At 36.3% G+C, this 10,704-nt stretch overlaps 1 long non-coding RNA gene across 1 annotated transcript; it reads right to left on the minus strand.

Annotated features, from left to right (window-relative positions):
• Positions 1-89: 89 nt before the first annotated feature.
• LOC103476764 (uncharacterized) lies at positions 90-10,108 on the minus strand. Its single transcript, XR_535548.2, has 3 exons — positions 10,037-10,108; positions 651-792; positions 90-418 (listed from the first exon to the last, which is right to left on the minus strand). It is a non-coding gene; the product is annotated as an uncharacterized LOC103476764 (long non-coding RNA).
• Positions 10,109-10,704: the final 596 nt, after the last annotated feature.

Below are 10,704 nucleotides of genomic sequence, written 5' to 3' on the forward strand. Positions count from 1 at the left end.
GTTTGAACAGATTTCCATACAAATGAGTCACTGGTGCTGCTTTGACAGCTATACTTACATTTGACATGAAGTCAGGGAGCACAGCTGGATAGAAAGGGAGAAAGTTTAATACATTTTCTTACCATGTGAGTTTTAAATCCAAGCTTTTTAAAAGAGTTTACATTTAGCTTTGGGCTCAGAAACAGTTGCTAGGCAGCTTTATGCCTGAATGACACTCCTGTGTCGTCAGAAACTGAAACAAAAGGCAAACAGGCAACATTCCTCTGAAGGGAATGTTGCAACAGCTTTCTGGATGTTTGTCCATACAATCTTTTAGCTTGCAGCAGCAATTCCCTTCCTGGTTGAGTGTTTCAATGTTGCCATGGGAACCCGGGCTCAGTTTCGCAGGAAGAAAGAGCTCAAACTCTTGCAGGTTCTGCTAAAAATGCTCAAGAAAATAACCAAATAAGCCTCTGTGACATTGATACACAGAATGTAGATTTTTAAATAATTATTTATTCTCATATGTGAACAAGTTTAAGGAAAAAATGTGCATGCATAAGCTGTTAAATGAAATGTGCAAGGACACCGTCATATTTCAGTCTAGTGTTACTTTTAAATACCTGATGGACTTTCTTGAAAATTAAATGGAAAGCATGAACAGATCTTACCTGTTTTATGTCTGTTTAGTTGACAACAGATGTAATAATTGTGCGAAGTTGGCAGAAGTTTTTCTTCATTTCCTTTGGTTTTAGAGTCGTGTCTTCTTCCTCTCTGAGCATCATTTCAGTCCATGGTGCAGAACATGTTTCACTGTAGAAAATTAAGCTTTATTTCACTTTTCTTTTGAGTTTTTTTTTTTACCAAAACATGTTAAAGTCTGGGACATAAAAACATTTCCAAGCTGTTTACTAGTAAATAAAAGTGTCACCGTTACCTAACTGAAAATCCACGGATATTTCTGATATTTATAACGATTATTTCAGTTTTTTGTTATTTGAGAAGCTTGAAAAATCTTTCCCAAATTGTTGAAAAGCACGTTCATATTTGAGTATGTGAACTTATGAACTCAATAATGAAAAATTATTCAGAAAAGTCACACATTTTGTTGAGTCAAAAGTTTGAGTTTATCAAATTAAGTCATTTGTTTTCATAGCAACATCCATATTTAAATTTTAACAAATTTTTATTGGAAAAACTCCATTAACCCAAAAAACTAAAGCATCAATGAAAGTGAATACTTTAAGACCCTAAAAAGGGGAAACTTATTGAATTAGCTTAAGAAAATAATAGAAATCAATTCCACATAATTCTGTTTTTTTCTTACATCATCAACCAAACTTTATGTATTTATTCTTTTGTTGTGTTGACCCAATCTGATAATGTTAATTCAAATTAATTATCAATTGATTTGCTTTTATGTAATTAACTTTTACAAACAAAAGCACCTGAAATTTATCCGTCTCTGTCAACCTTGACCCGGCCAAAGTAAATCTGAATAATGTTGTTTACTGCAGACGATTAGCGTTTCTTTCATGTTTCAGTTTCTTTTCTCTTCAAAGGGAGTATATTCATTTTGAATAATAAAACCTGTTTGGCTATAATAATCCCCATTGAGATACTATGCTCACTTCCAGGAAGTTCTGGTCAAGATAATGGCATTAGTATAATCAACAATAGGTTTAAAAAAATTGAATCAGAGCAATATCTGAAGTTAATACAAATGTTAAAACACCAGGTTGAATATTAAGATTATACCAGCTAAAATGCAACAAATTGAATCAGCTTGGAAAAGCTAAGCAGAAAAATTACGTTTCTTTCAAGTGAAGTTTGAAGAAATTCCTAATTTTTCATAATTTTATCCACAGCATAAGTAGCGACAGAAGTTGGTGTGTTTTGTCGTCTGTATCACTTTTCGCTTCTCTTGAATCATAAAGTTCCACGTCCTGGCCTCACTTTTCTATTAGATACTAAAAAATAAATAATGCATGTTTAATTACAACCTGTGAAACTAAAAGCTTTACTCTGACTCTTAGCAAACTGCTCAATTGGGCAATATGGAGGTGTGTGCGCTTCTCAAGTGAGATATCTCTGGTTTTGACATATTTTCTTGTAAAGTTGGGTGACTTTTTTGCATAAACTTTGTTAGAATATTTCAAATAGTGCAGTATTTTACTAGGCGACTGCTTGATGTCGTGGTATCCCATCGTGATGTGGTCAGTTTGGATAAAAATGTGCTCAGCATCAGCATTCGAGTGGCCAGAGTTGGAACTGAGGGGCTCTAAGTGAGCCAAGAAAGCATCCCACACTTCATTAGGGTATCAGCAGCAGCCTGAAATGTAGATAAAAGAAGATTTGGATGCATGACTTTATGATTTCTGACTCTATCAGAAGAAGCAGCAGAAGTTAAGAGCTATCTAATGCAGTTTAGATGTACTTTCCTGGCCTCCATCACTGGCTTCGTATTGAGGTTTTGTCCTGAAAACTATCAACCGTTGAAGGTTTTAAAGCCAAGAAATACACGTGATGTTTGAGTGGCTACTTGATTTCAATCAGCTCTTCCTGGACTCACTTTTATGGAGTTTTTTTATAGGGATATTCTAGAAATTAATTTAATTAGACCTGTTTGGCAACCTGAAATAGGCTGAAGTATCTCAAAAAGCATCAAGAAAGAATGAAGTTTTCAACATCTATCAGTCTGGACAGAGTTATAAAAATCTTCCTTAATAAACTGAAACTTGTTTTCTATTTTTTGTTTTGGTCATACGGAAATGTTTCTGCTTTCTAAAGACAACCAAAACCTAAAGGAATAAATCATAAGCTTTCAAACTAAGATTAATAGGAAAGAAATATCCAAATTGATCAACCGCCACCAATACAGAACCCATCTGACAACATGGAGTAGAGCAAAAGATGTTAACACCATCATGTCCGAGCTGAAGAAATAACAAAATTGTTATTTTTGTCTGTAAATCAGAAAAAAATGACAGTGATTTCTAAGATTTATGTACTCCAGAATGAAGGAGAACGTCTGACCATCAGTTCAATAGTGACCTAATTAAAGTTTTTACACCTGATAGTCTGGAAGACTCTGTTTAATTGGGGACCAAACTTTGCAACATGACATTTTCAGCTGCATTGTCTTAAACAAACCCTATGAAAAACCTGTTGCCCTCCTGTAGGGGCACAGCACCAAAAACCACTGAAGGAAGACATTGAGCGCAACTTCCTGTTTCACAAAATGTGAACAAAAATGGAATGGAGTCAAGTTTTAACTATTGGAGGATTTCTTTTCTGTCTTTGGTAAAATAAGAGTAATTTCTCCCACTAGCGGTAGACTAGTACGTTTGTTTTGGTTGTGTTTACCCAGAATGCCCTACTCTGCAGACCACTTCCTGCTTTTGGTCCACTTGGCGTTCACATATGCATTTAAAACTGCACCAGAGTTCACTTCAACCGAACCAAAACCTTGGTTTTAAAGTAAACCAGAGTTTAGTTTTTGTTCAATTTCGCAAACAAACTAGAGTTTAATTAAAGTGAACTAAACAAGGCAGGTCTAAATGTAAATAATGGTTGTTTTTATAAAGAAGAAAAAATGAAAAAGACTCATTACCAGTTCTCAGAAATGGATTCAACCACTTGTTTAATGCTCGTTTCTATTGACCCAAATTGGCTGTAATTCCTTTTTTTTCACCTTTAATAAATGAAATTCTCCTTTGAAAACTATAATTTCTGCTCACTCTTTGGGTTTGAGGATCTTAACAATGTAAGTTTGACCAATCTGTGGCAGCAGCAGGAAACAAAAACTTGTGACCCGCGGTTCACTTTAGGACAGAAAGTTCAGGTGAAATATACAAGTTGGCCCCCGACTTCACCTGAAAGTGAAGTCAGCAGCAAAGAGCCGCAAGCTGTTCTGGACAGAAGTGACGTGTGATGTTGTGGGAGAAAGGTTAAGACTCCTAAAGCTGCTGCTTCCCTACAGATTTGGGGGGGTTGTTTTGGCTTTATTTGATGTAGACAGGAAATCCTGGGTGAGGAAGAAGAGGAAATATAAGGTGCAATAAACGTCCAAAGTTGGACTCATCCACCTGGACACAGCAGCAGAGATATTGGCTTTTTGTTGAGAGCAAAGCAAACATTCACACACCCTGTCCGTCCCTCACGGGGACCCAACATGGCTTCTGTAACTTCATTATAGAGACATATGTTTTCGACCAGTTATTAGAACAATAAATTATCTAATTTGCTCCCTTGTGGAAGAGGCTGCAAAGTTTTCTGCAGCTGTTGTTTTGAATAAAACTCTTCCTCCTGTCATTATTTCCCAAACAGCCAGACGAAGCCTGGATGCAGCAACTCTTCCAACGCTTTGTGGGGAAAGAAATCGAATTTCCTAACACTCCAAAACACAGTAGTGGCTAGTTGTTGTTGTTTTTCTACATTTTGCAGGAAAAATAAACTCCTTGTCTTTCAGAATCCACCTAACTAACACTTGAACCTACACAAATCAAAAACGAGACAGCCTGGATGCAAATTAATTAAAAGTGAATCAGAGTTTGCTTGAATGAATTGTAATTACTTGAGAAAGCGACATCTTCTATTGATGTTTTAATGAGCTTGTATAGCTGAAGGGAGACTCTTAAGTGAAGAGGTATTCAATTAAGAATAACTTTTTTAAATTCTGGGAAATGTTTTTGTGTTGCAAAGCAATACATCTTCTGTTCTAATGTGTAAGTAGAAGATTATTTATCTAATATTCCCAGATCGCTTTGAAATCAGGCTCAAAAGCATCGTGTTATTTTGCTTATTTATTCTAATTAAAAGTATTGTATTTTATTACTTTATAAAAGTTGCTAATTCTTTTGACAGGAATTTCTAGAATGCAAGCGAAAAACAAACAAAACTAATAAGAATTAAAATTAGAAATTGACTTAATTATTTGTGTATTTTGTGTTTTAATTGCTTCTGAAAACAAGTATTTTATATTTTTAAATTTATTAAAAGTCTAAATAATTACATTTTGAAGGTCTGTCAGAATGGGTCTGCTTAAAAATAGTTTTAAAAAAATTTATAAACGCTCCTTCAACTTTTAAACATTTTCTAATGTTGCAAAATTGCAAAATCCTAAACTTTAGTGTTTTATTTGTATTTTATGGACTTGAGCAGCGTTTCTCAACCTTTTTTGGGCCACCGACTCCCATCAATGAAGATGTAGGCTACTTTGCTCTGAATATTATTTTACTATTAATATAACCATCACTACTGTTGATGTTTTGATTTTTATGCTAGTTTCTGTATTTATCATGAAAAATAATTTCCCAGAGAACAAAAAAGTCATGGGAATAGAAATTATTTTTACAAAAACTGCAATCTATTTGCAAAAGACTGTGCTCTGGATCATTAAATAGAACTGCAACTATATTAATCATAACTCTTCTCTTCAGTGAAGGCAGAACAGAGCTGCATTCATGCCGACATGAAAAATAATATTGAAGAAATAAATACATCAAATCTAATCAAAAACATAAATAAGGCATAAGTTCCTTATTCTTATTGTCTGTAAAATATATTTCTTCTCAGTACTAGATATGGTCTAAACAAACACACTTCAACAATATTATTTTACCTTTTATCTGGAAATAGTGTCTGTTTATTCTTGCCATATAGTCCTCTGTATTAATTATTTCTCAAAAGGTCTTGCCATACCAGTTTATTCCTCTGTATTTATTTTAGTTTCTTAGTTTATTCTTGAATTTTGTTCTTCATTCATTTCCATTTAGTTTCTTTTGATTAGTTTTATCCTCTCTTGGTTTATTGCTATGTCCACTTTAGTTTCTTTCCTGTTGTTGGTTTTATTTGATCGTGTTTATTGACGCTCACCATCAGTAACCTTCACTCATCACCTGCTGCGCTGCCTAATCATCATGTGTTTCACCTGATTTGACACTCGAATAGATTTTTCACTGTTCACTGTCAGATTCTCTGATCCTGATTCACATCCAGTTCATTGTTCCGTTCTACATTCTGCTTCTCCTGTGTCGTTTTTTTTTTTTTTGTTTTTTGTTTTCTTACCCCATAAGGTGCGGAGTGGTCGGGAAGCGTATCGATAGAGAAAAGAAGACTTGTGTAAACCTTTTAAAACAACAGAAAAAATCCCAGTATTCTGATGATAAAATTTCAAAAGTGCTGTGGTACCGTTTCATACCGGATCACTTTCAGCCCAGATGTTAACTCTATAAAATGAACGCTCTCTGTGGTTTCACCACAGACATTGCAACACTTTTCAATATAAGTTGCTGCTTTTACATGATCACAGCACTGCCAAACATATGTACAAAGATCCTCAATAGAACATAAAATATTTGAAAATCAGACACATGTGACCTGACAATATCATGTTGTGGAAACTGGCATGTACTGGTGAGAGCTTTACAGGTTTACGCAGAAAACGGTTCACAAGTATTGGGAGAAATAAGTAATCTTGTATTTTGATTTATTAATGATTAAGAAATATGTCATATGTATTTTGTGTTGAGATTCATTAACAATTATGAAGCTTATGATTCTGTATTGTGTTTTATTGATGAAATGAGTAAACCTGATTTGCTTTGTTTAAGATGAGTACTACAGGTTAACGTAATGGTAAATGATTAAAGTGATGAATAAAAAAATAAATTAAAGGTTAATGATAGAATTTAAACATAAATGGGTGATGAATTAATGATGATTGCATTCAATGGTCATGATAATGCAAGCATATATAAACTTGTGAATGGAGTAATCATGTTCTGAACCATGTTAGCCTGGGTTTCTCAGTCTGCATTATAATTAGAGCAGAGCTCAGGGTCAAGTAGGTGAAATGAGCAGGTGGGCGTCAGCAAGGTCCTGAAGAAGGACTGGAAGTGCTGATCAACTGGAAAAGAGGGAGACGTGAATCCAAATGGTCGGTGGACATACAAGCAAAAAAGGGAAGTGAACGAGGTGTTGACCCGAGTGGAAAGGTCTGGTACTTTCCATGAGGCAGCCTAATGGATGAGAGGCCCCATAGGTCATCGCCACGAACACATTCTTGGGATAAGAAAGTATAAAAACCTGTGAAAAGAGCAACAAGGGGATCTTAGTCTCCAGTGCTGAAGTCAAACCAACAAGAAGATGCAAATGCAGCATCAGTGGAGGACCAGAGCCACAGAGAGGTGAAGACTTCACACTGCTAAAAAGGGACAAGACCCATCGGCCCTAACTCCTGGCTCCTGATTAGATCGCGGCCCCGCGCTCGACCCAAGTTATCAGCTGGTGTAACGCAGAACTGATGCGGTGAAGCTGCCAGTAGCAGGAGAACGGAGCTGCACCAAGAAGCTACAAACACTGAATAGAAGAAGAGCTGCCATTGATACAGTTGCAGCCAAGCATGATTTAATGTTACAAAATACATTTTACCAAGTTGCTCAAAGTCTAAACTGGTATTGTTGTGCATTTAAGGTGTAAAGTTTACCTTCGACCAAACGCCCCCCAAAGGCATCCCAGCGCCCCCCTTTTGTAAAAATTTTCACCAGCGCCCCCTGCCGTCCTCTGAACGCCCCCTGGGGGGCGGTACCGCCCACGTTGAGAACCGCTGGACTAGACCAACAAAAAACGGGGCTGAGTTCAAACTGAAAAAAGTTTTAACCACTTCGTTCCTTAAGTACAAAAGTAGATCTTAATATCTGGTTTAGTAATTATGTTTTTTTTTGTAAACAATGAAATTAAAATGTGGATTTTTGTTTAAAAGTTATTAAATGTGTTGATCACAGTTTTTCCTTTTGATTTATATTTATATTTAAATGGAAGAAAAAAATCCTAAGAATTTTTTGTCATTTTCTCTTTGCCTCCACACAGATTCACCATGTTGAGAGTACCACAGCGCCACCAAATGGCCTGGCATACCTACTACATCATTTTCTGTAATCTGTTTTGTGCATGTATGTTTTTAATTAATCACTAATATCCATATATGTATCTGTGCATCAGGTTTTATAAATATATTTATATTTTTATTTATGATTTTTAATTTAATTTTATTTGATGCAAAAAACATACATCAAAACAATCTAATGCCTGCATCACAGTGTATCTAGCTATAGCTAATTTGCAAGACTCTATTAAGAATAATATAGAACGATGTGGTGTTTTTAAACTGTTCCTGATTTTAATTTTTATTTAGTTTTGAAGAATGACATTTTGCTAAATCTACATTTTCACCAACGGACTCCTTGGTGATGTCAGCATTCTCCAGGCCGCCATCTTGTTTGACAAGCATGATTTACAGATTCTGATTATTTGGACTTCAAATTCAGGAGGGATGGTTGAAATAAAAGCCAATTATTGAAAAATATTTTAATAGGCCTATCACAATAATCAATAAATCAATTAATCGCATGATGAATTAAAACAAACTCAATAATTTCCATCCAGTTTTTATCATATTGAAGGACAATTTTGTTGACAGAGACTTCATAATTCATTTTATTTATTGTTTTCTTTCTTTATTTAGCATTTCCTTCCAGTTTTAGTGTTAAATGTTTATTACATTTTAAAGTTTATTTATCTTTGGGAATGTGTTCTCACATTATTATATCACTTGAAAATGCTCTCAAAACAACAACATTATTGTTTATCGCAACAATTTCTCAGATAATTTAACGTGACAGGCCAATTCAGAAATCTAAGTAGTGCTGATAGTATTTCTGCTTTTATTTCTCTCTAACTCTAGTTATTCTGTTCTACATTTGCAGTTTACAGACTAAATCTGTTTAACTTTCCATGTACGCCGTGTTTTCTTTTTTCCTCTCCTCTGCCTGTTGCATGCTAATGTTCCCGAAGCACATAAATAGAAAACCCATTTCCACTGATAACACTCATTAAACTGCCTGTGCTGTAAGCCTTTGTTAGTCTTTAGATACTGTACCACAGCTGTTCTGCTTTTCATCCTTTTTAATGTTACTCTGTCGTTACCTCTCCGTTAATTGGCTCACATTGTGTCTTTATGCTCAGTCGCATCAAGCCAACGCCCCGTGGGATTTGAGCGTCCGGCTTTTTTCACGTGAAAAACACCAATCCCCCCCTGGTTTCCAGGTCTCTTCTGACGGATCAGACAGTAGCTGTATGGGTGGAAGTACAGTAAACAACAACTGCCAGCCTGCATCAAACACAGATCCTCGGTTTTCGCTCGTCGTCGTCGCCCCTCCACGGACGCCACGAGTCGCCATGCATGTAATAAAGACGGTGTCACTCGGCGCCTTGATACGGCTGTCTGAGTCTATCAAGATCCAGGTTCTCTGGGGAAAATGAAAGAGTAGATCTGCAGAAGCGGGACAAAATGAGATTGAGAGCTCTCTTCCTTTTTATGTCGAGGCATTTTGAACTGACGTTCCACTTTATTACAGCATAATGACATAAGCGCCGCAAATTCTCAACCATTTGGAGATAAGTGGAAGGAGTCATCGAGGAGATTTTAGGCTTGATTATAATAAATTAGGATTCTGCAGGAACTCAAGCTTGATCTTCATCCCGAGAACACAACCACGCATCCCTAAGCGCGCACACTTTTCATGTGTTTGACCTCTTCATCTCGCCACACGCCCACAAAATCCACTCCGAGACAAAGTTGTTTAGCCTCAGCACTGGCCTCAGCCTCAATGAAAGCCCTTTAAGTGCCTTCGACTTCCTCCTTCTGCTCGCCTTTTGTTTGCCTCCATCAAGCATAATACAGCCGGCATCCACTGAACTTTCTCTGCCTTCCCTTCACCTTCTCTAACCCCTAAAGACGGCGCGTATAATGTGCCGAGCAGGTGTGGAGGACGGCGCTCCATATTCAGCAGAAATATAAAAGCAGCACCGCGGTTCAACTACACCCTCCAGAATTACAGGAAAAGCTGTCAGAGGTCCAGACTCTCTTCTCAATGCATGACAGATCGCTGAGATTATGCTGCACTGAGGCAGCGCTCTGAAAAGAGCTGGATACATCCAGGATTAATCTGCCACCATGTGAATATTGGTGTCTCTCCTCTTCTGTTTCACTGACCTGAAGTCAAAGCCTCCTATCTGTCCTTCACGACTGAGGCGGATGAAGGTTGACTTTAAAACGCCTGAAGTGGTGACGCTGTCCACATCCAGAGGAAAGATGATGAAAGAGGCAGAGTTAGAAAAGCTAGCAAAAAATATCAAGAGATAAGAATGAAGGTGTCCAAACCTTTTGTCAAAGTTGTACACTCAAAAGAAAAAACAATGTCAAATCAGGCAAATAAAGCAGTCCGATATTTATCATACATTCAAAACTTCAAAGGGATTTTTACAATGGTGTATTAGAGCCATTGTAACTGGAAAAGGATTAACATCCCCCCCCAAAAGAACTCAGAAATGTTGTGATCAATCTCAAAAATTTTCTATAAAATTTAAAAACTTTTAAAACCAAATCTAAAAAAAATTCCATATTAGTTTGTGAAAGAAAAAAAATTCTGAGATCTAAAAGTTTGATTTCTGAATCTACTCTTAAAAGAAATGTACTGGAGTTTTTTTTACAATTGCGGCTCGGGGCCATTTGTAGCCATTGGAGTGATTTTGTGCAGCAATTCAAAAATTATACAAATTTCTACCGTAAATTCACATGGAGACTTTGAATTTGTTGTCAGGATTAAAGTTCTTACCAACATAATTTTCTTACAAAGTATTATAGCAAACGTTTTGAACCAA

Source organism: Poecilia reticulata, linkage group LG2, assembly GCF_000633615.1.
Source record: "Poecilia reticulata strain Guanapo linkage group LG2, Guppy_female_1.0+MT, whole genome shotgun sequence".
In the NCBI taxonomy this organism is placed as follows: Eukaryota; Metazoa; Chordata; class Actinopteri; order Cyprinodontiformes; family Poeciliidae; genus Poecilia; species Poecilia reticulata.